This window comes from Notothenia rossii, assembly GCF_949606895.1.
Source record: "Notothenia rossii genome assembly, chromosome: 7".
Classification (NCBI taxonomy): Eukaryota; Metazoa; Chordata; class Actinopteri; order Perciformes; family Nototheniidae; genus Notothenia; species Notothenia rossii.
In genome coordinates this window covers 26779850-26804452 of record NC_136905.1, presented here as the reverse complement: position 1 = coordinate 26804452, position 24603 = coordinate 26779850, and the positions used below count along the sequence as shown (strand labels likewise).

At 44.2% G+C, this 24603-nt stretch overlaps 2 long non-coding RNA genes across 2 annotated transcripts; one reads left to right on the top strand and one right to left on the bottom strand.

The window, feature by feature from the left end:
* The first annotated feature begins 744 nt into the window (after positions 1-744).
* LOC307013031 lies at positions 745-2132 on the top strand. The gene is made up of 2 exons (XR_013800823.1): positions 745-1906; positions 1998-2132. It is a non-coding gene; the product is annotated as an uncharacterized lncRNA (long non-coding RNA).
* Positions 2133-16324: 14192 nt separating this feature from the next.
* On the bottom strand, positions 16325-24257 carry LOC307013627. The gene is made up of 2 exons (XR_013801000.1): positions 24142-24257; positions 16325-22371 (listed from the first exon to the last, which is right to left on the bottom strand). It is a non-coding gene; the product is annotated as an uncharacterized lncRNA (long non-coding RNA).
* Positions 24258-24603: the final 346 nt, after the last annotated feature.

Genomic DNA, 24603 nt, shown 5'->3' with positions numbered 1-24603 from the left:
GTACAATCAAACATGTGTTGATTTGCACAGACAACAGGCCACGGCTATGGAAGCAGCCTACCTCAATCGCCAGGGAGGACAACGATCTGCGCAGCTTCTGAACGCAGCCAGGCGGCTGCTGTTCTGGGCGCGCACACATGTTGCTCTCATCAGAGCAATGTATATTCCCGGCTAATTGAACAGAGGGGCTCGCAGAGCGCAGCAGCCGTGTTATGCGAGGAGTAGGCCCTACGGAGACTCAGACCTGTGTCACGCGCACTGGCGCCTCAGTGGGATTTGGCTTTGGTGTTACGCACACTAAAGCAAAGCCCCATTTGAACCTTTAGACCAGGTTCCCCTTAAACTGTTGTCAGCCAAAGTAGTATTACTTTTGGCTCTATCAGCGAAAAGGGTGAGTGATTTGTCTGCTCTCTCTGTGGCTCCGTCAGGCCTCTGGATCCAAGGAGATGGCAGTTCAGCTGTTTTACGCCCTAACCCGGCTTTTATGCCAAAGGTTAGGGCGTTAGAGTCATGAGTGATCACTTTGGATGGCTTCTTTCCCCCTCCTCACAGGTCGGAGGAAGAAGCCGCGTCTCATCTCCTCTGTCCTGTGCGCGCGCTGTCCTGCTAGTGGCGCGCACGGCTGCCTTGCGCCATTCTCAGCGCCTGTTTGTGCATTATAGAGAGCGCTCGATCGGGCAGCCTCTGTCTGCACAACGGCTGTCACACTGGCTGTGTGAAGCTGTGTCACAGGCATATGTCTCCTCATGGGGTGGATCCCCCGGAGAACAGCAATGCGCACTCCACCGGAGGAATGTCCTCCTCCACGGATTTGCACGGAGGAATGTCAGTGGAAGACATTTGCACTGCTGCATCTTGGTCTTCCCCCTGTTCATTTATTCAATTGTATTTAAGGGATGTCTCCCATTCCTCTCTGACACACCCTGTACGGAGTGTCTTGTCAGAGTGAGTGACGTCAGGGATCCAGCTTTGCGCATCTCTCCTGCCTCTCGGCACGCGGAGAGCGGCCCTTTTTCCCTCTTATGAGAGGGATGTTTCCTTTTTTTTTCCCTCTGACACATTTTTGGTACGGAATGTCTTGTTAGAGTGAGTGACGTCAGGGATCCAGCTGGGCGCTCTCCTGTCTGACACGCAGAGAGCTGCTGTTCCCCTTCTATGATCGCTGGGCAAGGTGGGACCTTCGTCTCCACTTTCTCACAGCGGCTGGGTATGTATTGTTCCCAGCCTTCATCCCGTCAGGGAAGATAGGCATGTTATGCTATGTTCCAGGGACGGTGATGCGCCATTACGCATGGCACAACAGGCATGGGGTGTTATTGAGCAGGTGTGTCTGTGCTTCTAGTGCCGGGCGGACCCAGTGGGGCGCAGACTACATCATGCTTCGCCCTTAACCCAATAGCAATGGCCTTAGAGGGCGAAGCCATATACGAAATAGAACTGAGGTTACCTACTGCAACGCCAGCTTCTATGAGTAAATGGCGCAGACCTCTAAGCGCTGGGCCCCACTGGCTCTACGAATAGCTGAAGAAAAGTTATTTTGTATGGGAGCAGATTGCCGGGCCTCCTTCCTATTTATACCTGAAGGAGGCCCGAGGGCGGGGCCCACCTTGCGGGTGGGCGTGGACTACAAGTGTTTCAGTGCTTCGCGGGTGCGCAGGGGGATTACCCAATAGCGATAGCCTTAGAGGGCTGCGCCATTTACTCATAGAAGCTGGGGTTACAGTAGGTAACCTCAGTTAGTGTTTGTATGTGTTTCTTTCTATTGTGTGTGTCTCTCTCTGCCTGCTGGTCTGCTCTACACGGCTGGGAGCAATCTCCAATCAACCACACCTGCAACCTGCTTGTCAGCCACACTATGAAAGCCTGCAGCCTGCACTCATTCCCTGCCTGATTGTTGCCGTGAACGGTTTGTTGCGTGCCGCTCTAGCTTTTTACCAGCATATTCTTTGACACCTTTGCCTGCTTTTGCCTCACACTGATTTTTGTGTCTCTCCCAGGAAGAATCCAAGGCCTTCCACACTCCCAAGACCAGCCAGGCCTCTCTACCCACCCTGGAACAACTTTTTCCCACTGACGCCATAACCAACCTCCACTCCAAGCTCCCTTTTTCTAATAAACAAATGTTACTTTCACCAGCTGATTCCGTGTCATCCTTTTACATGTGTTAATAGTCAAATTCTAATATTTAAGTCAACTATCATAATCATCCTAATGACCACAGTGGTCAGTCCACTTACCCAGGAATTTTGAGTTGAACAATTACAGGAATATTATTTCTTTATGTTCAAATAATGTAAACATATTTAAGTAAATTGTTACCATAGAACATTCGCATAATTTCTTTAACATAAACCATGTTATCCTTCTTTAAAATAATAACACTCTGTCAACATAAAAAATCTAACTTGCAGCTGAAAATGTTTTAAGAATAGTAGGGCATAATGTTCTAACAATGTTATCAAAAACATTTTAAGAATGTTTTTAGAGAACGTTATCCTACCTTTCAGAAGAACATTCTGGGAACCAAAATAAAAGCTTCTGGCGAAAACGTTTTAAGAATAGTAGGGCATAATGTTCTAACAATGTTATCAAAAACATTTTAAGAATGTTTTTAGAGAACGTTATCCTACCTTTCAGAAGAACATTCTGGGAACCAAAATGAAAGCTTCTGGCGAAAACGTTTTAAGAATAGTAAGGCATAATGTTCTAACAATGTTTTCAAAAACATTTTAAGAAGGTTATCACCAAACATTTTAAGAATGTTTTTAGAGAGCGTTATCCTACCTTGCAGAAGAACATTCTGGGAACCATGCAAAAACTTCCCGCTGAAAACGTTTAAGAATAGGAGGGCGTAATGTTCTAACAATGTTATCACCAAACATTTTGAGAATGTTTTTCGAGAACGTTATCCTACGTTTCAGAAGAACGTTCTGGGAACCAAATAAAAACTTCCCGCTGAAAACCTTCCTAGAACAATGACTGTAACATTCTCCGAATGTTTTTAGAACCAAACATTTCTAGCTGGGGAGGCTGTTTATCACCAAATAAAGAACTGCATCATGTCCTGACTGCTTCACGTTCTACCTAGGTGGAACCAAGTATTTCCATAAGCCATAGCAACTCTGACAAAGACCGTTTTTTGCTTCATGTGGCAAAGTAAATCTCTGGTCAATGTGCAGACCTTATTCTCTGTTTCATATAAAACATGGCTAAAGTAACCAGGTTTTACCAAACCTCAAGTCCCATGTGACCAACTGGTGTAGTATCTTGTTTTAAGTTTGAATAAAGTTGATGAAGTCAGTTGTATTCCCACCTCTAGTAGAAGTGCTATCCTTGGAAGGCTCAGTGTGCAGCTGTCCGTCACACTGCTGGAGAAACAACTCATGGGTTTGGGCCTTCACACTCGCTTCATTGCTTAATTTGACCCCGTGTTGGCCCGTGTGTGTAAGTGTATTACACTCTATGTGCTTTGTCAGCACTTGGAAACACATTGTTTTGAACTACACCTACAGAGGGACTGTGAGAGGTTTGTTTGGTTGCCTTCCATTTAAACAAGCTTGAGTTATGTGGGTTTAAACTTTATGTAGAAATCAGACTTCTCGCAGCACGGCAAGGCATTTTTGATTTTGCAATATACAGGAAGATGAGAAGAAAGCAATATTCTGGTTAAAAGAAAAGCAGGAGATCATGGGGAAGGGGGTTGGGTGCATTTCTGATTGCCAGAGATGCACCTGAGCGTTGTTTAATGATGACTCATGGGAAAACAAACTGTGGATCCAATGGGCTGAGGCCACAGCTGGCAGACCTTCAGCTGCTGCTGCCATGTTGTATCAGTCAGCAGCATTGTGAGGAGACTCCAGAGGAGGGAGCTTTACTCTGTCTTCTGCTTAGACTACTTTTTGGATGTTGTGGGTATTACATGCTGATACGAAAACTGTCAGAGCAACAAAATGTTGACTGAAGCTTTGACCACAAACATTTGGATGGATGGAGAGAGAAGCAGGAAGACAGGCAGGAAGATGGGATGTCTGTCAGTAGGGCAAGTGCAAACACACACAAAACAATAAAGTGACAGATTGCTTGGTGATTGGATGGATGGAGAGCTGAGTGAGGAATGTGGAAGTGATGGATCCAGGGGTGGATGTGAGAGGAGACAGATAAGCACAAAGAACGAAAGATGAATGGGGTTTAATGGCAGGGTGCAGTGACACACTGACTGACAGACAGAGCTATTCTACACGCAAAAGTGCAACTACATTTTTTTTATATCCCATCATTTCACATGCAATATTCTTTGGCCAAAGAGCTGTGGTGTTTGACCAAACCAGAAAGTTTTAGATACAACTTTCTGACTCTTGAGAGAAGACCTTGCACATTGTTGGTTGTCCACATGGTCAACGGTGAATATGTCACATGTCCAGCAGCTGGTGTTTGCCGTATTAGGTGTGTGTTTGTATTTAACCTGCTACCTTGCGTATGTTTGAACATATGCACTTGTGTAAAATACATCAATGTCATAATGTGTACAAGTCGTTTTAATGCTTGTTCAGTCCAAGAAAGAACATGTTTGGCCATGAGTAGAGGTCACGTCTGGTGCCAAACTAAACAAAGTGGTGTATCTGCTTTCACTGTGAGAAAAAAGCCATGGCAGCACTCTCGTGTCCACTGGATTCAGTTAAAACATGCCCCCCCCCCCCCTTTTTTTTTTGTGGATGATGATAAACTTTGCATGGTGTTTGTTGTTAGAAATTGGATCAATCTCAGTTCTAATAATGGGACTGTTGAGTTTGAATATAAATATTTTTCTTTCTTACAGTTTTATACTGAACACTATCTGATTAGTGCTTCCCTTAAGCAACACCAGAACACTGTATTAATTAATTCAGAATATGAAATGCTATAATTGCAAGTTTTTGGTTTCATCAAGCATCTCTCACATGCTGTAGTCACACACATTTTCAGTACCTTGTTTCAGAGGCCTTGTCATCATATTCTAGGGAATTTGCTTCTCATATCGCCAGCAAGAAAGCTCAGTAACTTAATGAAAAATTCCAATGTTGTGTGTTTATATAGTGTCTGTGCTTGCAATTGGTGAACACAGTTTACATTTAAAGGAGGAAGATCTGAGAGGTTAAGGAAGATGTATTGCCCCATGAGGTCATTACTGATGGTTGGTGGAAATCAACATCTCTGTTTTCCTTTTCCCTCTCTCCCCCTGCTGGTACGTCCAACCCCACCTTGCGTATCTGTCATCCTTGTGTTATTTATTGCCTCTGTCTTCAACCGCCAGGGTTTATTTACCTGCTTTGGAACCCCTTTGCAAATTGTGTGTGCGAGGTGATGTATGTAGGGGGTTTCGAAGGCAAAAGGATAGGCTGGGGTAGTCATTGATGGAGTATATGGTCTCTGTTTGTGTCTTTCCAATTTGTTGCAATGTCTGCCCTCACCACTTTAGACTGCCCACTGTAGTCCAAGGAAAGACATGTGTCCTTGCAGTTTAGAATTAGAATTTAGCTCATGGGGAAACTGTATCTTGTTATATTCTGTCATATTAGGTTGGGTAATATATCACATGTGTGAAGCAATATCTTTCTACTTGTCAGACTGTAACAAAGCATGGGAATATGATGCATTTCACCACAGTGTTCCAACATTTTCAAAGATAATTGGCTCAACTGGGATTCTACTTTTACAGGGGGAAAAATACCACAGCACACGGATCGTGCCTGATTGGTTAAAGATTTCACCGTTTGTAGTAAACAACATGTTTACTGTTTTCATATGATGCGGTGCCACATTTCCAAAACTCGCATGTCATACAACTGTCAGAGAAGGGACAGATTGTGAAACGGTGCAGTTAAAGTAAGATAGATTTGTCCCCACTTTCCTTGCAAACCACACAATTTGAGTACAATGTAGTATAATCATTCATCAACACACACTCAGACACACACACACACACACACACACACACACACACACACACACACACACACACACACACACACACACACACACACACACACACACACACACACACGCATAAACCCCCCTTCTCACCCCATCTGTGGCCCATGAAATAAAGGTGCTGATGAGCAGCTCCTATCAGCAGATGCCATCTTGGCCTTGTCATCAGGGGCTTGCACGGTCACAGAGAAGGGGGCTGACGGCTTCGCCTTTCAAAGGCTCTTCGCCAGCCGCTACCTCCCCTCAAATTCCTTCGCTCTCCATCTCTTTATGCTACATTTATTACTTGCACTTAGATAATATCCTGTCTGATCGTCCTTTTTTTCCTCTCAGTTCAAATTGCAGTGACTCCGAAACCACCAAGCTCTGAATTAGAAGAGGTGTTGAAAACCTGACATCGACATTATGTCAACCATTTTCAATTTGCAGGAATTTCCACAGAATGAGAGGCTTTATTAATTTGGCTTGTTATGCTGTCAAAGTCATTCATTTAACTGTTTACAACTTGTTTTATAGCAGAAGTATTGAAAAACATTAAAAAAAAGCTCCCTCTCTTTTCTCCCAGCAAATATCTTAACATCATAAGATCTACATTTCTCCCTGTAGTTAGTTATTTAACTGTAACAATATTCAGTATCAATAATCAAGCAGAAAAAATTTAACATACTGATTAAACTTGAAAAACAAAATTGAACAAATATCAATAGCTGTCCGTCCCATGAATTGCATTCAGTTCTAAATGAACGTAAGAATTAATTAAATAAAAAATGCTTTTTATGAAAAGAATCTAAAACAAGTTTGGCTTAGCCTTTCTTTTCAAATATTATTTATTACAAATGTTCTTTACTTCCTTACCAGTGATTTAAAAGTTTGAGTAAGTTAGGACTATTGATATGCACATTTGTTGGTGATCATTGGTGAGCCTGGACTACAGTATTTATTGGTTCTGCTTATGACTAAAATGTCCAGTGTGTGTAGTGCTACTTTGGTTAGATCAGGGTCTACAGGTCAATTGCTTCATGCTGTCATCTTTCTGACATCTCTCTTATGCTGCAGTTCTCATTATCAAACACTAAACAATTGATTTCAGATGAGCTGCAGCTGTGGGATAAAGCTGCAAACGCTAGGTGAATCTACATATGTGTTTTTCCTCTTTGTCTATCCAAACAGGTTGTTTGTGTCTGTGTCTGGCACACACGTTTCATTTGGTCTGTGTAAGTGCTGTAGGCAGTCATTGTGTAGGAGTCGAACCAAAAGTGTCGATGTCAGCATCGCATCGACGGGTTGAACACTGTTCCCGTCTGGTTCCTGGACTCCACAGGATGTTTTCAGAAGACACCTGGTGCCTGTTTCCTCTTTCAAACTTTTAAAGAAAAACAAACACCTGAGTAGGAAAGCAGGGGATTTCTCCCTTCAGGCCTCTATGACGTCAAACTGGGCCTCTGGTCATCATCGCCCTGCAAAACTGACAGTTACAGAAAGAGGGGGAGAAATACACGCACAAATATGAAATACTCAACAATTGCGTTTATTAAATATGACCTAAGAAGAAAAAATTCGATGGCAGTTATTTTGATCCAGGGGTAAAAATGTTAAAAGTTTGGGAGGATGTGTGAACCCTGCGGCTTCAAGTCAGGGCTAATGTTAATGTTCAGTAAATATCTGCACAATGTCTGCTTGGTAAACTTGTTTTCTCTTTATACACCACAGAATGAGGCTGTGGATCGAGGCTTTAGAGTTGTTTAAAGGCAACTTTGACAAAGCTGGGTTAAGTAAGGAAGTACGTTAACCAATTGCTTTTGCATAGTTAGTAAACAAATAAATAATAGTGTTACTTTAAATTCAGTGGAGGGCAAAGTACACTCACCTATAACTTTCACCTTTTCACCCAAATCTGATGTATGCTGTTTGTATGGTTACAAACACTCAATACACATTACACACTTCATTGAGAATGTCCACTAATTTGCTGCAACTGTCTTGAAATGAATAAACAGTATCATCCTCTCCCAAGGGGGGATATAATGAATACAACAATGATGCATCATCTGTTAACTGAGATCATGTCAGTGAACAATTTTCTCCAGGAAGAGCATAAAGGAAAATGACAGGAGGCCACCCATCTCACAAAAACATGATCCAAAACCTGACCACAAAGGACTCGCTAACCTTTCAAGATTTTGTTGAAGAAGCAGATTTGAGAAGATTTGCTATTTGTTACCAAGTCATCCTGGAGTCAATGTTTAAAACATTGTTTTGATATTTAAGAACTACTGACTTATGTGCTGAGTCTTGATGATGTAGTGTTTAGAAGCAAAGGAAATGCAAAAGGTTAAATAAAGAGCAGAACAAGATAAAAGCCAGGTCCTCAATTTCAGAATCAGGGCTGATCGTTGCACGGCTGGCAGCTGCTGGGACTTTGTAGGCGTGACGGCCACACACACTTACCCCCCTATTCCACACACACTAATACACCAATGTCTGTACAACTGCCATCCCCTTCACTGAGGAAGGACACTTTGCTGCAGAACAAATGTTATAGACAGTGGCACGAACACACTAATGATCACACGTGTTTATAAATAGAAGGTTTGATTTCATGATATGGCATGTTCATGCATGACAACATGAAAGAGGAGCCGCTTTCCCTCCAAAGCCTCCAGACTGTGAGGGACAAATGAGTGAGCATGGTGGCCACAACCACTTCCTCCCATCGCCTCGCCTTCATCCTGCTCACATCATGCAGCCCTGCCACACAGGAGGATGACTACCCTGCGCAGAAATTGATCTTATTTACCTACAGATGTTGTTTTTCTTTTAAATACTTCTTTATGCTACACTGCCCAAAGAATTAAAAGAAAACTCAAACCTGCTGGAATGTTTTTAATCAGTTGACTTATTTCTAAGTCATGTAATACTAAAAAGAGACATACAGACATGTTGATCCAGGGATTGTTGGTGCACGGCTTCCCCCACAACACACACACACACACACACACACACACACACACACACACACACACACACACACACACACACACACACACACACACACACACACACACACACACACACACACACACACACACACACACCCACACACACACACACACACACACACACTTATACATATATACACTTTCCCTGTCTGCATAGCTCACCCCGATGACGTAAAAGTGCCCAAGTACAACATACAGAAGCATGCATACACACATACCACAGATGCATTCCAGGAAATGGGTGTTTTTCAATGAAACTTTAAATCTTGAATATTTCTCCTATACTACAGATGGGATATGTTCTGAATATACTCTCAGATTTTTAGTGCAGTATTTATACAATTCAACACATTGTTATAATTATGGTACAGGTTAACTGAAACCAGATCTTCTCTGGAAGATGAACCAATGTATTGATATAATATTCATGATTTTAAAATAGAGGTTCACCATAGTGAAATTGATAAATCATCTGTCACAATGGGCCGATGTAGTAATGGATACCAATATTTCAAAACATTAAAACAAATAACCTCTCAGTACATGTATATCTTTGTATAAATGTTGTTCTGCACAGTGAGGTTTAATATACATAGCTTAATAATTGTACAATGGTATTGGGCCGGTTATTCCTAGTGGCCGAAAAAAGTTGGATTAATGCATCTTTAGTCTAAAAATATAACCCCCAAATGATAAGCTTGATTCTTAATGAGAGGTTGTTGCTGTAGGCGGCGTGACTGTTCTCACTCTCTTCTTTTATCTTCTTCTTCTCTTCAGCTATTCCAAACACATAACTGTTTTTGCTGACGCACGTGTACGCAAGAGCATGTTCCAGTGAATACTTTCTGTTTAGAAGGGCAACGCTTGCAGGTTGAGTCACTGCTGTGTAACATCAATATCATCGTCCATCGCAGAGTGCCAGAGCTGTAGCAGAGCTGTAGCAGAGCACTAAGCCTGGGAAACTGCATTTTCACAGTAGCCGCAAAGAGCCCAATCAGATAGGTGTAAAATAAATAATAGTACCCTTCCTGCTGTTTTGTTGCTCTGTGGGCCATACCTGTGGAGCTTGTGTGTGAGGTATTGTCTGCACAAGGATGTCCAAACCTCACAGGAAAAAGAGCCAGGGGCATGTGTGTTTATGCATCTCCTCTTTGACTAGGGGAGACACTTCATGTGTGAGTGTGGTAGCACATACAGTAGGTCTGTCCGACTGTGTTTACAGTGTGTGTGCGTGTAGGGGATGGCCTGGGGAAGAGGACTCGGCTACTAAACTGTTGTAAATGCAGTAATTAAATACAGTTAAAGCTGCTGGTTCTGCTCGGCCGCCCCCTGACAAAGCATAGCCCACCCCTGGAGACTAGCATGTTAGCCCAATATTAGTGTTAATGTGCCTTTATGGAGACGGGGGCATTCGTGTGTGTGGTGGGTAAGGAGGGGAGAAAGAAAAACCCTTATTCAGATTTGTTGGAGTTTGAGTAGATTTTTTAAAAGATTAACCCATATGCATATTCCACTGGAGGCTTGAATCATATGAAATGAGTGTTACTCTGAGCTTTTCTTTACAGAAAAAATAGAAGAGAAAGTGATCTATTTTCTTTGTCTTTGAGTGATTGACAGGAGGGTTCTTATGTAATCCCACAGTGTTATCTTATGGTTTTCAGTTGTTTGTCTCTGGTCTCCTAGTGTTGTGATTGATATGACGCAATGGAAATATCATCTTTCCAAATGTTGTGATTTTGCTGTTAAGGTGCAGATTTTGTTCAAGGTTTGCCGCTAGTTTTATTGTTGGAAAAAGGATTTTATATTCTTTAAAGCGTATTTTATTGTGTTTTGATAAAGTTAATGTCACAATGTGACATCCCAATATGTCATTGGAAAGGTAACATTTTGTCTATACAGGCCCGTGCAAACATGTATATTTCAGTTCTTATAAACCTGCGTAAATTGAATGCAGACTAAATCAGTCACACTTTCATTCTACTATTTTTTTAAATAGTAAAAGAAGTGTAAATATCTAAATATATATACTAGATAACATGAACATGTTGACATGCTAGTGAAAACTCAGCGATTTCATTTGAACCTGAGTGGGACATGAACGTCTGTACAACATTACATGGCATCCATTCAATAGTTGTCAGGACATTGTGTGTGTGTTTGAATGAACTGTCCCTGGTCCACATCTTGTCAGGTCTAATGGTTTCACTTCGCTGTCAAAGACTCACCCCCCCCCCCACACACACACAGTTATAAAGAGCACAGCTAGGCTGTGTGGCACACCGATGATATAAACACCATGTGGGAATGCAAACAAACTCCCTCTGATTCTCTCTCTCTCTCTTTCAGAAACTTCTTCTCAGAGGTACGTTTTCTTGGAGCTAATTCCTTGAATTTTCAGTTTCAAAGTTACCAGACCTTCTACGAAATTCAAAAACACATACAGTACAGGGCCGACCATGGATTTTGTTGGCCCTAAGAAAGATTTAGTTTGTGCCCCAGGACTTTCCAGAAGGATACGGACCAGCCAGTCAATGGGGTAGATAGTCAGCTAGGGGGCTCCAGGACAACCTCTTGAAAGACAAAACCTTAAAAAAAGTACAGTAATAGATATAATCAATGACAACAATGATTATCTCCAAAAACAATATAATTAACAATCAGTGTTCCTTTCGTTCAAGTCCCACTTTGTGATGCAACAAAACATGGAGGAATGATAGCTTTGGGCTGCTACCAAACATTCATTACCACTCTGTAATGAATGGTTTAATGTTCTCAGATAAAATGGACAGAGGAGACGACCACCACATTGTTACCAGTAACAGGAGTAAGAACTTGCCCCCCATTTATACTGGGGACCCTGGGGACATTTCCCCAACAGTTTTTGAAATGGGCAGTTTTGACAGTGTTGTTAATTGAATTTGTGCTCTGATACTAAAATGTAGCTCTGAAATATATATTAAAGGTGGGTTATGTAATTTATTTCAGAAACATGTTTTGTTATATTCCATGGAATGCTCTTAACATTCCGATAGCAATGAATATATTAAATGCTTTGACAATAAATACATAAAAAAATGTCATCTGTGGAAGCCGTAGCACTGTAAAAAGCACGACCAATCATTTTAGCCGGCCCGGCTGAAATAACTGGATGGCCTACCTGCCTGTCAGCCTTCCATCTGTGCACAAACTTATCTCGTGCCCTCACTGGTTATGTGCGCGTTCCTGTGTGTTGGAGGAGGGGCTCTGTAAGGAAGTGGCAGATTTTGGCGTATTTTCAAATTCTAGCGCACTCGAGCTGGTTTCTCCAAAATTACATACCCCACCTTTAAGTGCCTTGTACATTTAGTTAACAATGACGTGTATTGAGAGGTCACACTGCTGAAAGGCATGCGTGGTACAGTTCACTCCCTGACTCTTACAACAATATTGACTGTTAAGGCCTTTACACGCTGAGAGCACGTCAAAGTGATTAGGACGTTTTGGCACCCGCCAATTTGGAAGTTTGATTTCCGCTTGCCCTTTTTTGATGTATGTGTCCTCTGTTTCCTGTCATTCTTTGATATCATTTATCATGTAGATAAGAATGCTAAACAATGCGTTTTTGACACTAGAAAAGTAGAATCATTAAAACTGCCATTTGCTGTCAGACCCCCTGCTGTTTTTTAAACCATGACAAATTACTTTCCCTGCATTCCTGTTATCTGCAATCAATTGCATCGGGCTACTATAGAAATACATACATGCGAACTCAGCAGGGGGTAGAGAACTGACTCTCTGATGCTTTGGGCTTTGTGAGATAAGATTAATGAACCACCAGTTTATAAGTTCATCCAGCTATATAAAAAAGATGGGCTATACTGCAATTCCGCAGATCACACATTTAATCTAAGCTTGAAATATGTGTTGTAAAATGGGTCATTTGCCGATAAAATGAAAAAGAACCTAAAGAATGAAAGTCCTATCCTATTATCCTAGATTGCAAAGAAAGTTAGATCAAAACATTTTACAAGATGGAACGCACAGTGTGTGTGTTTATGCAGGTGTGTGTGTGTGTTTATGCGTGTGTGTGTGTGTGTGTGTGTGTGTGTGTGTGTGTGTGTGTGTGTGTGTGTGTGTGTGTGTGTGTGTGTGTGTGTGTGTGTGTGCGGGTGTGTGCGTTTGTGCGTGACCTGCTGTGTAATTATTCCTGTGGTCACTAGAGGTGACGGAGAGAGCAAGCCCTGGAATCCCCTCCCTTATGTGTGCAAGGCAATCCCCCCACAAAAAAGCTCATACTCACACTCTCGGCCTGTCCACCTAGACGAGCCCCTGCTGCCCAGCCTTCATTACCCTTCAGTCCCCCTGAAGGCGAAGAGGAGGGGTGGGGGGAGTGGGCAGACGGAGCTCAATCTGCCATTCTATCCGGAGCCCTGGTGCTGCACTGGAATTTCCACCCCTGGCCCTGAGAACGGACGGGATCCACACTCCTCCACTCTCCCATTGTTGATGGAGGAGGAGAAATGTACCTGATTTCCCATGTCTGGGAGGGGGCTTTAGTGATCACGCCCCACAGGGTCTCTCAGAACTGGAGCGATGGAGCTTATTTCCTTGAGCTTTTGTCATTTTTTCCCTCACCTTTCAACACAAATTCTCCTGTAAAGTTTCTTCATTTTTATGTCTCCTCACTGATTGTCTCCATAGCAGTTTCCAAAATAGTAAGGAGTAGGAACCCCCAGCACTGCTAATTTCCCCTCTCTTAACGGGCCACATTACACTTATAATAACCCCAAACTGGTTCGGTGAAAATTAGATTAGGGTCATCACTGGGTGTCTTTCAAATACAGTGCAGCGGGAGTCTATTGTAAATTTGTCTATAAAGAGGGTAAACTTGTTCTGAATTCATTAGTTCACACTCACATTGTGTGTCTGTGTACGCTGCCAGAGAGGCTCATAAAAAAGCACTTCCCCTGTAATTGAGGATGGTATCATTCCCTCCCCGCTTGTTAAAAACAAACTGAGCAGTCAGACAGAATAGAGACAGGGAGGGAGAGGGCAAGGGAGCGGACTCCTACCACCTGAGGTCTGTGTGTGCATAGTGGCCCCGCTAACCATGAGTAAACACAGTAAATGGTTTGGACTGTAAAGGTTTATGTTTGGCTGCCCTTTCTCATGAGCAGGGAACGACCGAGCCCTGAGCTCTGGACCGGCCAGCCTAGACAGACTCAGACGAGCTGTATGAAATTACAATTCAGCGACAAAATATTCAGCATTTTTGACCCCATTTTAAGACATTCTGGGTGGGCTTGTCTTATCTTAGCTTGCTGTTGTCTTTAAAAGCACTAAGAAGTTAAATTACAGTAGGCCTATTTCTTAATGATTTTCTGAAATGAGTTCATGCTGTTGACACCTGAATTCAATTCTACTAATGTGAGCACTGCCTATTTAAGTCTATTTATTACTCTGTGAAGCCAATTCATTGTGCAATGTTTACACCAACACACTGGAACACGGGGCCCCATTGTGCCTGGTCCCGGCCCTGGAGCTCGCGAACTGAGTTATACCACCGGCTGGGCCAGAGTGCCCCGTTAGCTTAATGGCCGTCTCGGATTTCACTGGGGATGCATTGCTGTTATGGCTGAGAGCTTTACGTTTCCCTTTTTATGACTTCTTTGGATTCACAACACCCACAAATAGGGCTAGGAGAGGAGGAGGAGGAGGAGGAGGAGGAGGAGGAGGAGGAGGAGGAGAAAGAGGAGGAAGAGGAGGAAGAGGTGGAGAAAACCAAACAAACATGGAGGCAACTTTAGACCAGCTGGGCTCAGGAACACAGGTCAGAGAGGGAAAGATGGTGCAAGGAAGAGCAGCAGAGGAAGAGGCAGGAAATACAAATGAGAGTGGAGGAACAGATTTTACAACAAGGACATAATACAACAAAGGAAGTACAGTGTGGTGATGGGAATAAGCTGAAGCTGCTGTTTTATGTTTGAGCAAAGAGTCCCACAGTGTCTCTTGGGTATTGACTTAACAACTCATGACCTGATTCTCTTTCCCATAGCTTTGACCTTTGACCTCAGTGACTTCCCCAGCTGGTCAGAAAGCAATACGAACATGGGTCAAGTTCCACTTCAGCAAAGTGGTGCATGTGACATTCAGCATTTGTTTGACTTCTTCTTTCATATCCAAAGAGAATAGATAGAAATACGCCTGTTCCGTAATTGACCCACTCTTGACACATGTGAGGGTTTTAACTTAAAGGTCCCATGTCATGCTTTTCCGGTTATTACCCGTCCCCTTGTGTGTTATGAAGGTTTTTATGCATGTAAACGGTCTGCAGAGTCAAAACCCTCAAAGTACACCCTGTAGCGAGTACAACTCTAACACAGAAAATACCCCCTCCAAAACGCCTCGTTGGAGATACGTCACTGTCCATTGATTCTTTCGGGTAACTCATGATGTCATGCGTTACCCGAACCGTTACGTCCGTGGAGCCGTTGCGTTAAGCCCCCGCTGATTGGTCCAAATTGACCAATCCACGGATTTCCTCACACACACACTCAGTGCCGGCAGCTCTGCTGATCTCTCCTCCCTGGCTGCAAGGCTGATAACAGACAGTTGGGATCGTGGCGAAATTCTCTCTGCAGACACATTCTCACAGCGTTTATCAACCTTTTTCTTACTCAATATCAAGCCACACTTATTGTTTTTACTTCGGCTGTGACTTTGTGTGTGCTCAGGGTGAGTTTGGCTGTGTTTTGCTGTGTATCGCTAAACAAGGAAACCACACCTCCACGGAGCTCAGCGCGATTCACAACGTCCCAACCAATCAGAGCACACTGTGCTCACAGGGAGGGTGGGGGCTGGAGCTGTTAGAACTACAACGAGCCGTTAAAGGCAGAGAGTGAAATTCAGTGAATACACGTAGTTTACAGAGATGCTGTATGAGAAACTAAAGTGATTTTGGAAAATTGCACAATATAAATCTATTCTTGTAGACCTCAACAATGGAATTATGATCAGTGGAAATGGCCATGAAATGGGACCTTTAACACAAATTAATCATTTTGACTTTGTTTTATGTTCCTATTTTTGTTCCTTCTGTCATATATCTGGCAGTGGCTCAGTCAGTAAGGGCTTGGACTGTGAGCCGTAGGGTTGCCGGTTCAAGTCCCCGATCAGACCTAAATATGGAGTGTGGACTGCTACTTGGAGAGGTCCCACTTCACCTCCTGCCCTGCTGTGGTGCCCTTGAGCAAGGCACCGGACAACCCCTCACCCCTCCCAATCCCATTGCTCCCCGGGTGCTGTTGTCGTGAATATTTTAAACTCGTAAAGATGTACAATGAGAGTAATCAATAATAAACTGGTGAAAGCAAGCAGCGTTGTCTTTCGTTGGTTCTTTATTTGAAGCGCTTCAGAGGTACATGTCTCACAGAGTACAGAGTAGTCTACAGGAGTGCACACAGGGTATAATGTGTGTGTGTGTTTTATAGAGGACTGTTGCTGTGCAGGAAGTAAAAGAGATAAGACTTTCCTTAGAAAACTGTTATCTTACAATGCTCTCATAGGGAGGGCCGCATCCTCCAGGTACAACCTTGGCGGGATGCTACTGTGTGGTACAACAGGTCGAGTTGACCAAACAATTTCTAAGCATAATATCATCATTTGGTTTTACTATATAAAGTAATATAATAAATTGCCACTACATTCCCCCCTTTTGATCATACTCTGATCAATCATGAAAATAAAACAAATGACAGGATAGACTAATATAACACATCAATGAATACAACCTGGTTTAAATAAACACATCATAAACATATCATGGAAAGTGGCTGTTTTTGTGGAGGACAGACTCTGTATGTGGAAAGCAAAAGAATACTGAAACGAGGGAATGGCAATTTTACACACAATTTTACAGTTCGGTGTCTGACTCTTCAGTGTCGGAATCAGTGGGGGCTGATTCTGGGTTGGTCGTAACATTGTCAGTGGTTTGAAGGACAGCGGTGTATTGTACGAATGCAGAGGAGATCATACTTTCCAGGTGGGCGTTAGCTAATTCTTGTCCGAGGGGCTCCATCTTCAATCACTCGCCAGTGATCAGGCACAAAGTTTATGTTCTTGGTGTTGTCGTCTGCTTCGTGGATGTGTCTACTCTGACTGAGCCCGTGCCTTCATGACCATGTCAATTAAACCCCACACCATGACGGCACAGACGAGGAACCAGAGGCATATGAAAAAGCACAGCTGGCCATCGCCCATGAGTCTTGTGTGTGGGACTAGGGTGTATGTGCTGCGTGTGTGGTGCTGTTGGTGACTTGGCACGTCACTTGTCGTTGTCTGTTTCTACTGGACCGGCTAGACTGGGGCAGAGATGAAAGCTTTGCAGTGGCTGGCGTGGATCAACGTGGCTCTCTCGGCGACCTTGACCGCTGTCTGGGTGACGAGAAGCACCTGGTAGGGACCTTGCCAATGGCTGGATCTCCAGCTCTTTCTCCGGAAGTCCTTGACCAGCACGAAGTTGCCTGGTTGGATACGGTGGAGTGGACCAGTAGCAGGGGTAGGTAGAGCTGCCGCTACCTGGCGTCTGATATCTGCTAAATTGGATGACAGTTTAACACAATATGACAACATAGCATCCTCACACAAAGTTGTGGAGGGGAGAGGACATCCTGGCGCCTTGATCCCAATCTGTGGAGGAGCTGCAAAAAGGATCTCAAAAGGGCTGAGTTGACTCCGTGTTCATTTCCGCATTCTCATGTACATCAGCACAATGGGCAGGGCTTGTGTCCAGGATAAACCTGTGTCTGCGCAGCATTTTGCTGGTTTGTTTTTGATTGTACCGTTCTCTCTTTCCACCACACCACCACTCTGTGGATGATAAGCACAATGCTTTCTGATGTCCATGCCAAGGTATTCTCCTATCTGTGCAATGGCCTCATTAGCAAAATGTGAACCATTGTCGCTAGAGACCTTGCTTGATATCCCCCATCTAGGAATAATTTCCCTTAGTAAAGCTTTAGCCACAGCATTTGCTGTCTGTGCGTTTACCGGAAATGCTTCAACCCATTTGGACCACATGTCAACCATTACTAGACAGTGTTTCTTACCCTATGATGGACTAAGTTCTATTAATGGCCTCTAACATCCCCCCTTTTGACACATGGTCTAACCCATGTGTCAATTTAGCACATTTCCTAATGAGACAGGGTCAGTCTTGCCGGTGTGTGCAGAGCGTTTACATAGTGCAACTAGGACATGGTTAAGTACTGGCTTTCCGTCAGATTTCAGGAATTGTCTACACTTCCAGATAGCCCCAAAATCATGTACTACCCTGAAAACATAACGTGAGTCAGTGTTACAGATTTGCCTTTAGCAAAAGTGCAGGCCTCAGTTAGTGCTACGAGCTCTGCTGCTTGTGCTGAGAGGTGGCATGGGAGCGGTCCGGAACAGAGGACAGCAGAATCTGAAAAAACAGAGAAACCCACCCGATTAGTGCCCACAGGGTCGCGAGAGGCGGACCCATCAACACACAAAATGAGGTCAGGGTTTGTCAGGGGTACATCTTTTAAGTCAGGTCTGGGAGTGCATACAATAAGAAGCTCGGCAACACAGTCGTGTTCGTCACCGTCTTCTGGGAGAGGCATAAGAGATGCTGGGTTCAGAGTGATACATCGTTTGACTTCTACATTAGGCATGTCTAACAGGCATGTGTGATACCTAAGATAACGTGCAGCAGAGAGGTGTGATGTTCTCTGTTCACAGAGGATGAGAGAAACAGCTTGTGGAACCAACAGTGTCAAAGGCGCATAACCTACAATGTCACGTGAGGAGTTGAGAGCTTTTTCAGCTGCAGCAACTGCACAGAGACATTTTGGCAGGCCAGCAGCTACAGAGTCTAGCTTGGAGGAAAAATAGGCAACAGGCCTCTGTTTTCCCCCATGATCTTGAAAGAGAACTGAGGTCATACACCCATCGCGTTCATCCACTGCCTGTGTAAAAGGCTTGGTAGGATCAGGTAGACCTAGCGTCGGCGGGGATTGGAGAGCCAGCTTCATGTTAATGAAGGCTTCGTCGGCTTCCAGCATCCATGTAAGGCGATCTGCAGGTTTGAAACCGGTGACATGCGTGATGGTACGGAGTGGCTGTTCGAGCGGAGAATAGTTAGGAATGAATGACCTGCAGTATTAACACTTACCCAAAAATAACATCATCTGTCGCTTAGTGACAGGTTTTGGCAGGGCAGCCAATGATGCAATACGCTTATCTGAAAGCGTTTTTCCCTCTCCTGAAATGATGTGACCCAGAAATGTAACTGTCTTTTGGACATATTGAAGTTTAGACAAACTGGCCTTGTGGCCCTCGGCTGTGAGGTGTTTTAACAAGGAAATGGTATCAGCTTCACACTGTTCTGCTGTGGGTGCGCAAATCATGAGGTCATCAACATATTGTATGAGAGCGGTGCCTTTAGAAACTTGGAGAGAGGCCAAACTTGTACACAATGCTTGGTTGTTCACAGTGGGAGATTCGCAGTAGCTTTGACACAAACGTGTGAATGTGTAAGGTTTACCCTCATACTCAAATGCAAACCAAAATTGACTGTCTTTGTGTACAGGGACACTGAAAAATGCATTTGAGAGGTCTACAACAGTGAAAAATGCTGCAGAGGCTGGAACTTGGGAAAGAATCAGATAAGGATTTGGAAACGAGCGGTGCGCGTGCATGTACAAACTTCATTTACAGCTCGTAAATCCTGCACAAATCTCCATTCGTCAGGGGGTTTGTCACGGATCTTTTAAACCGGAAAAACAGGAGTTCGGACTGGAAAATCATTACATGCAACAATGACCCCTTGTTTAAGCAGAGAGGTAAAAAATGGACGAATGCCATCAATGGCTTCACGTTTTTAATGGGTACTGGGGTTGGTTGGGACGGTACGTAGACTTTGGAGTGATTACAACAGGTTCGGCAGAGCGGACTAAACCTACTTCATATTTGTGAGCTGCCCAAAGTGTGGGAGGCACATCTGAAAGCGCGGCAGGAAGCTCAGAAATATGAGAATTACCCGTAAAGGCGGGAAAAATGGCATTACCAATGTGCGCAGAACGGCTACGTTCGTGCAAATTTTCATTTTATACACGTCATGTGACATAGAGTACATGACATATTCTGTGTGTGTAGGTGCCCAATCAGTGGCTGACTCCCAAACTTTAACGAGTGGACCCAAATCCCTCCATCTATCAGTGGGGCCCCTTGCTAGTGAAATGTGTGGGACCGCCCCTGGGATTTGATACAGCTTGTGTTGTGTGGGTGTGAGTGTGACAGAAATAGCGCTGCGCAGGGAGCTCCAATACATTGTTTCAAGCATGATGTTATCATTTACACATTCCAACAGAAACTGTTCATCGTAGTATTTGCATGTATCATCAGAAACGCTAGCAGTGCAATGTAAATGAGAAGCCTCCATGAATACAGCCAGTGAGGAGACACGCTGAAGGGCCAAACGCAACAGTTTCTGAGAATCAGGAAATGTTGCAAGCCATTGATACACATACAACAATTCTTCGTCAAATTAGAGTTTTTGGACCATCGTGGGAGATGGTCGTCTGACTTTTAGACCCTCATTTGTAGAAACCGGAGGATCAGATCTCTGCCCAGTAAATGTATAGGGCAGACAGATGACAGAAGTAAACTGTGTTTGACTGATGTGGGAAATGGGTGGCTGTCATCACCGTTATCTTTACACTGGACTGGTACTGAAAACTTCTCCTTTATAGTTACACCTGCCGCTTACACCTTGCTCCTATTGAGTGGATAAATACTACTAAATTTAAAATTTGGAAAATTTGCCATTTTTATCACGGAGTGTGTGGCCCCTGAGTCAACCAGAAAAGTTAAATCAGTGCCCATAATTGTCCGTGTGAGTGTTGGACATTTCTTAAATGAGGCTTCGTCATAATTTACATAGTGGGTGTAGGTGCACACTCTACTCTATCAATAGCTTGCATAATGTGTGTGTGTATCACTTCCCTTTTTTGAAGCTGCAGGCTGAATTTCCTTCTCGCTCGATTGGGCCCCTTCCTCCCTTTTCTGGTGTAGGTCAGTCTGATTGTGAATGGCCCCGTCCTTGCTGTCCTTCTCTGCCTCCGCTGCCAGTGTTCTGTGGGCAGTCCCGGATCCAATGTTCAACACTGCCACACTTAAAACATCTTTCGTCGTTTGAAGGTCTTGCTTCTCGTCCTCTGCCTCGGAAAACCTCCTCTGCCTCTCCCTCGGTATTGTGAGCGGCCAGCATTCTGTGCGGCTTGCGCTGTGGCTGTGAGTCCGTTGAGGAAGGCATTACTGAGGTGTGTCTCCCAAACGCCCGCTTGGTCCCCTAGGGCATCAGGTTTTTTTATCCCGCTGCTGTCCCGGAATACTTGGGCCTGATGGGGGTGGACGAGCTTGGAGTTGACGGGGAGTCTGCTGACTGCATGGCTGGGGCTTGTAGTGGCGGGGGAGGTGGTTGAGGTGAGCTAGCCGGATTGCCAGGGTTGTACGCCGGGGGAGGGAAAGGATACCCAGAGTCGAGGAGAGGGTAATTCAGGCCTGCAATGGAAAGATACAGAGATGTCTGGGGTTTACATGCTTTTGGAAATTCTTTCTTTTCCTTCTTTTCTTCACATTCATCTTCAACCTTAATATTTTCTTTGACACTGAGGCTACTGCCTCCTTTTGCGACATTCTGCTTCATCCTCCCAATATTTCCAACACTTTCTGTGACTTTCTATTTTATCGAACTCTTTTACTTCAACTTTATTTTTCTTCCTCATACCATCCTCATGAACTTGTAATGTTTCCTTTAGGTCTTTCATTTCTACTCAAAGAACCTCCCTTTGGAAATCCGAACATTTCCGTCCATATTTCCAACTCTGATAAGCTGTCTTCACCATCTACAATTGGGCCCTCAGGAGGTTGGCCTGCCCCCCTACTCTGCTTTGTCCCCATGGAGAAAGTCTTTAAGTGTTACCAAAACACCCCGTGTTACCAAAACACTATTTTTCACCCGTCGGTGATGTGATATTTGTTCCCCAGTACAAATCACACAAAAACTGATCGTAAAACCTTTTACGACGGATATACCAAATATCCTACTTTTGAGGAGCTCGCCTTATAAATGTCATGGAGGTTAATTACGTTTGACTTTTAAACAATTAGAAATTGTACATCTCACCGAGCATTGAAAGCCTTTTGAGTTCATTGGATCTTGTGAAGTCAATCGGTTTCACCCCGGCGCTGGTCCTCTCGTCCCGTACGTTTTCTGTCGAGGTAGAGGAGAATCCGAGGATCCCGGAGCGACCACCAGCGTCCGTAGGTGTCCCCGATGGAGCTTTCAGAGATCCCACTCTTCTGACACCAAATTGTCGTGGAGATTTTAAACTCGTCAATACTGTAAAGATGTACAATGAGAGTAATCAATAATAAACTGGTGAAAGCAAGCAGCGTTGTCTTTCGTTGGTTCTTTATTTGAAGCGCTTCAAAGGTATGTCTCACAGAGTACAGAGTAGTCTGCAGGAGTGCACACAGGGTATAATTTGTGTGTGTGTTTTATAGAGGACTGTTGCTGTGCAGGAAGTAAAAGAGATAAGACTTTCCTTAGAAAACTGTTATCTTACAATGCTCTCATAGGGAGGGCCGCATCCTCAAGGTACGACCTTGGGGGGATGCTACCGTGTGGTACAACAGGTCGAGTTGACCAAACAATTTCTAAGCACAATATCATCATTTGGTTTTATTATATAAAGTAATATAATAAATTGCCACTACACTGTACAATGGCTGCCCACTGCTCCTAGTACTAGACTCCTGGTATTAGGATGGCTTAAATGCAGTGTGCTCTGCAATGTGACCATTAAAGAGGATTATATCTCTCACAGGCTCCACCCCCTACTGGAATCTATGGGTACTACCTTATCATGCAAGCATTCACTTACTGAGACTTCTATAGACGTAGCCGGCCCTGTGGCGGGCCTACCTGAATGCGCGCATCTCACCGTATAAAAGGAGGCCTCGCCTCCTGACTGTCATTTAGTCTTCCACCCCATAGTGGGGCCAGGGAAGTTTAATTATACATCCTCTGCCCGGTGCGTGCGCTAGCATGTTATGTGAAGCGCACGGCAGCCCTTAGATGCACTGAACAGCTGTTTGTGTGCTTCGGGGGCGGGGTGACCGGGAAAGCTCTGTCCAAGAAACGCCTGGCAGGCTGGCTCTGCGAATGCATTGCACATGCCTACGGACAGGCGGGGAGGGCCTGCCCCGCGGGGTTCGTGCACACTCCACACGGGCTGTGGCTGTGTCAACAGCCTTATTCAACGGTGTGAGTGTGGAGGATATGTGCACGGCGGCGTCTTGGTCAACGCCAGGCCCCTTCATAAAGTGTTATCTCTTGGACATGTCTGGCTCTTTCTCCTCATCTGTGCTTGCTGGGGCAACACAGGACTGCTCTTTAGGGACTCAGAGGAGAGGATGCATAGTGAACCAATACAGGGCTGGGGACTTTCTCCGTCTGCCTATAGGCGGACGCCCTCAGCACTGTTTCCGAGCACACTTTTCGCGAGGTAAGTGCGTCAGAGTGTGCTCTGTCAGCCGCAGCCCGGACTTCTCCTTGGTTACAGCCAAAGGGAGAGGTGAGGCGCAACGGCTGCTAAAGCCGGTCAGGGACAGTGAGGTGGAACGGTGTTGTTGGACGACAGCGCGTGTATACATCGGGGCTCCACCCATTGTACCCATAGAGTCCAGTAGAGGGTGGAGCCTGTGAGAGATATAACGAGGGGTTACGTATGGTAACCCTTGTTATATAAGCACAGGCGGAGCCCTCTACTCGGGGCACTGTCTGTCCTATACTGCTCGCTGAAGAGAGGTGTAGGATGACAGTCAGGAGGCGAGGCCTTAACGTTAGCTAACCTCTGCTAATATCCCCTTAATTACATGCTCCTTTGAACATTTTGCTAAGTTACTAAATGTGACAAATCACTCATATGCAACCTTATGAAAAGCCATTTTGAATCGGTTTTGTTACCATATGAACAGACGTTAAGTAATGTTAGGTAAACCTAGTGCAGCTTTAGCGCTAAGCTAACTTGTTGTGAGAAGGTCTTTTAGCTAATACATTTTTGGCAAAAAGATATCTACAGATAGATATAGATGTTTTCAAACTCACCATTCCACGTAAAGTTATTTTCAAAATTCGGTCGGACCAGACACAGCAGCCATAATTAGCGGGCTCCTAGGTCTTCACCTCTGACTGCGTGCAGTGCAGCACTCATGCAGTAGTACCCCTCAATGCAGTGTGCAATGCCTCAATAGAGTGGCGAAGTCCCTCCCCTTCCGGTGGAGCTCCATGGGACCTTATTTCGAAAAAATTATGTATTGAAGTGAAATGGAGAGAGAAAGATTATCTTTCGATCCCGTTTGAATTGTGCCAAAAATTACAAATTTGATGTTTGTCAATTTAAAAGATAATTTTGCAAGTAAAAAAAAAAAAAATGTGTCGTAAAACTGTGAAGTAAAACATTTGTTTGTGTGAAATGCTCAATTAACTACATCTCTGGTCTCGCAGAACAACACACGTCACCAAGATGGCAGTCACTACTGTCTTGTCAACAAAACGATTGACTACCCT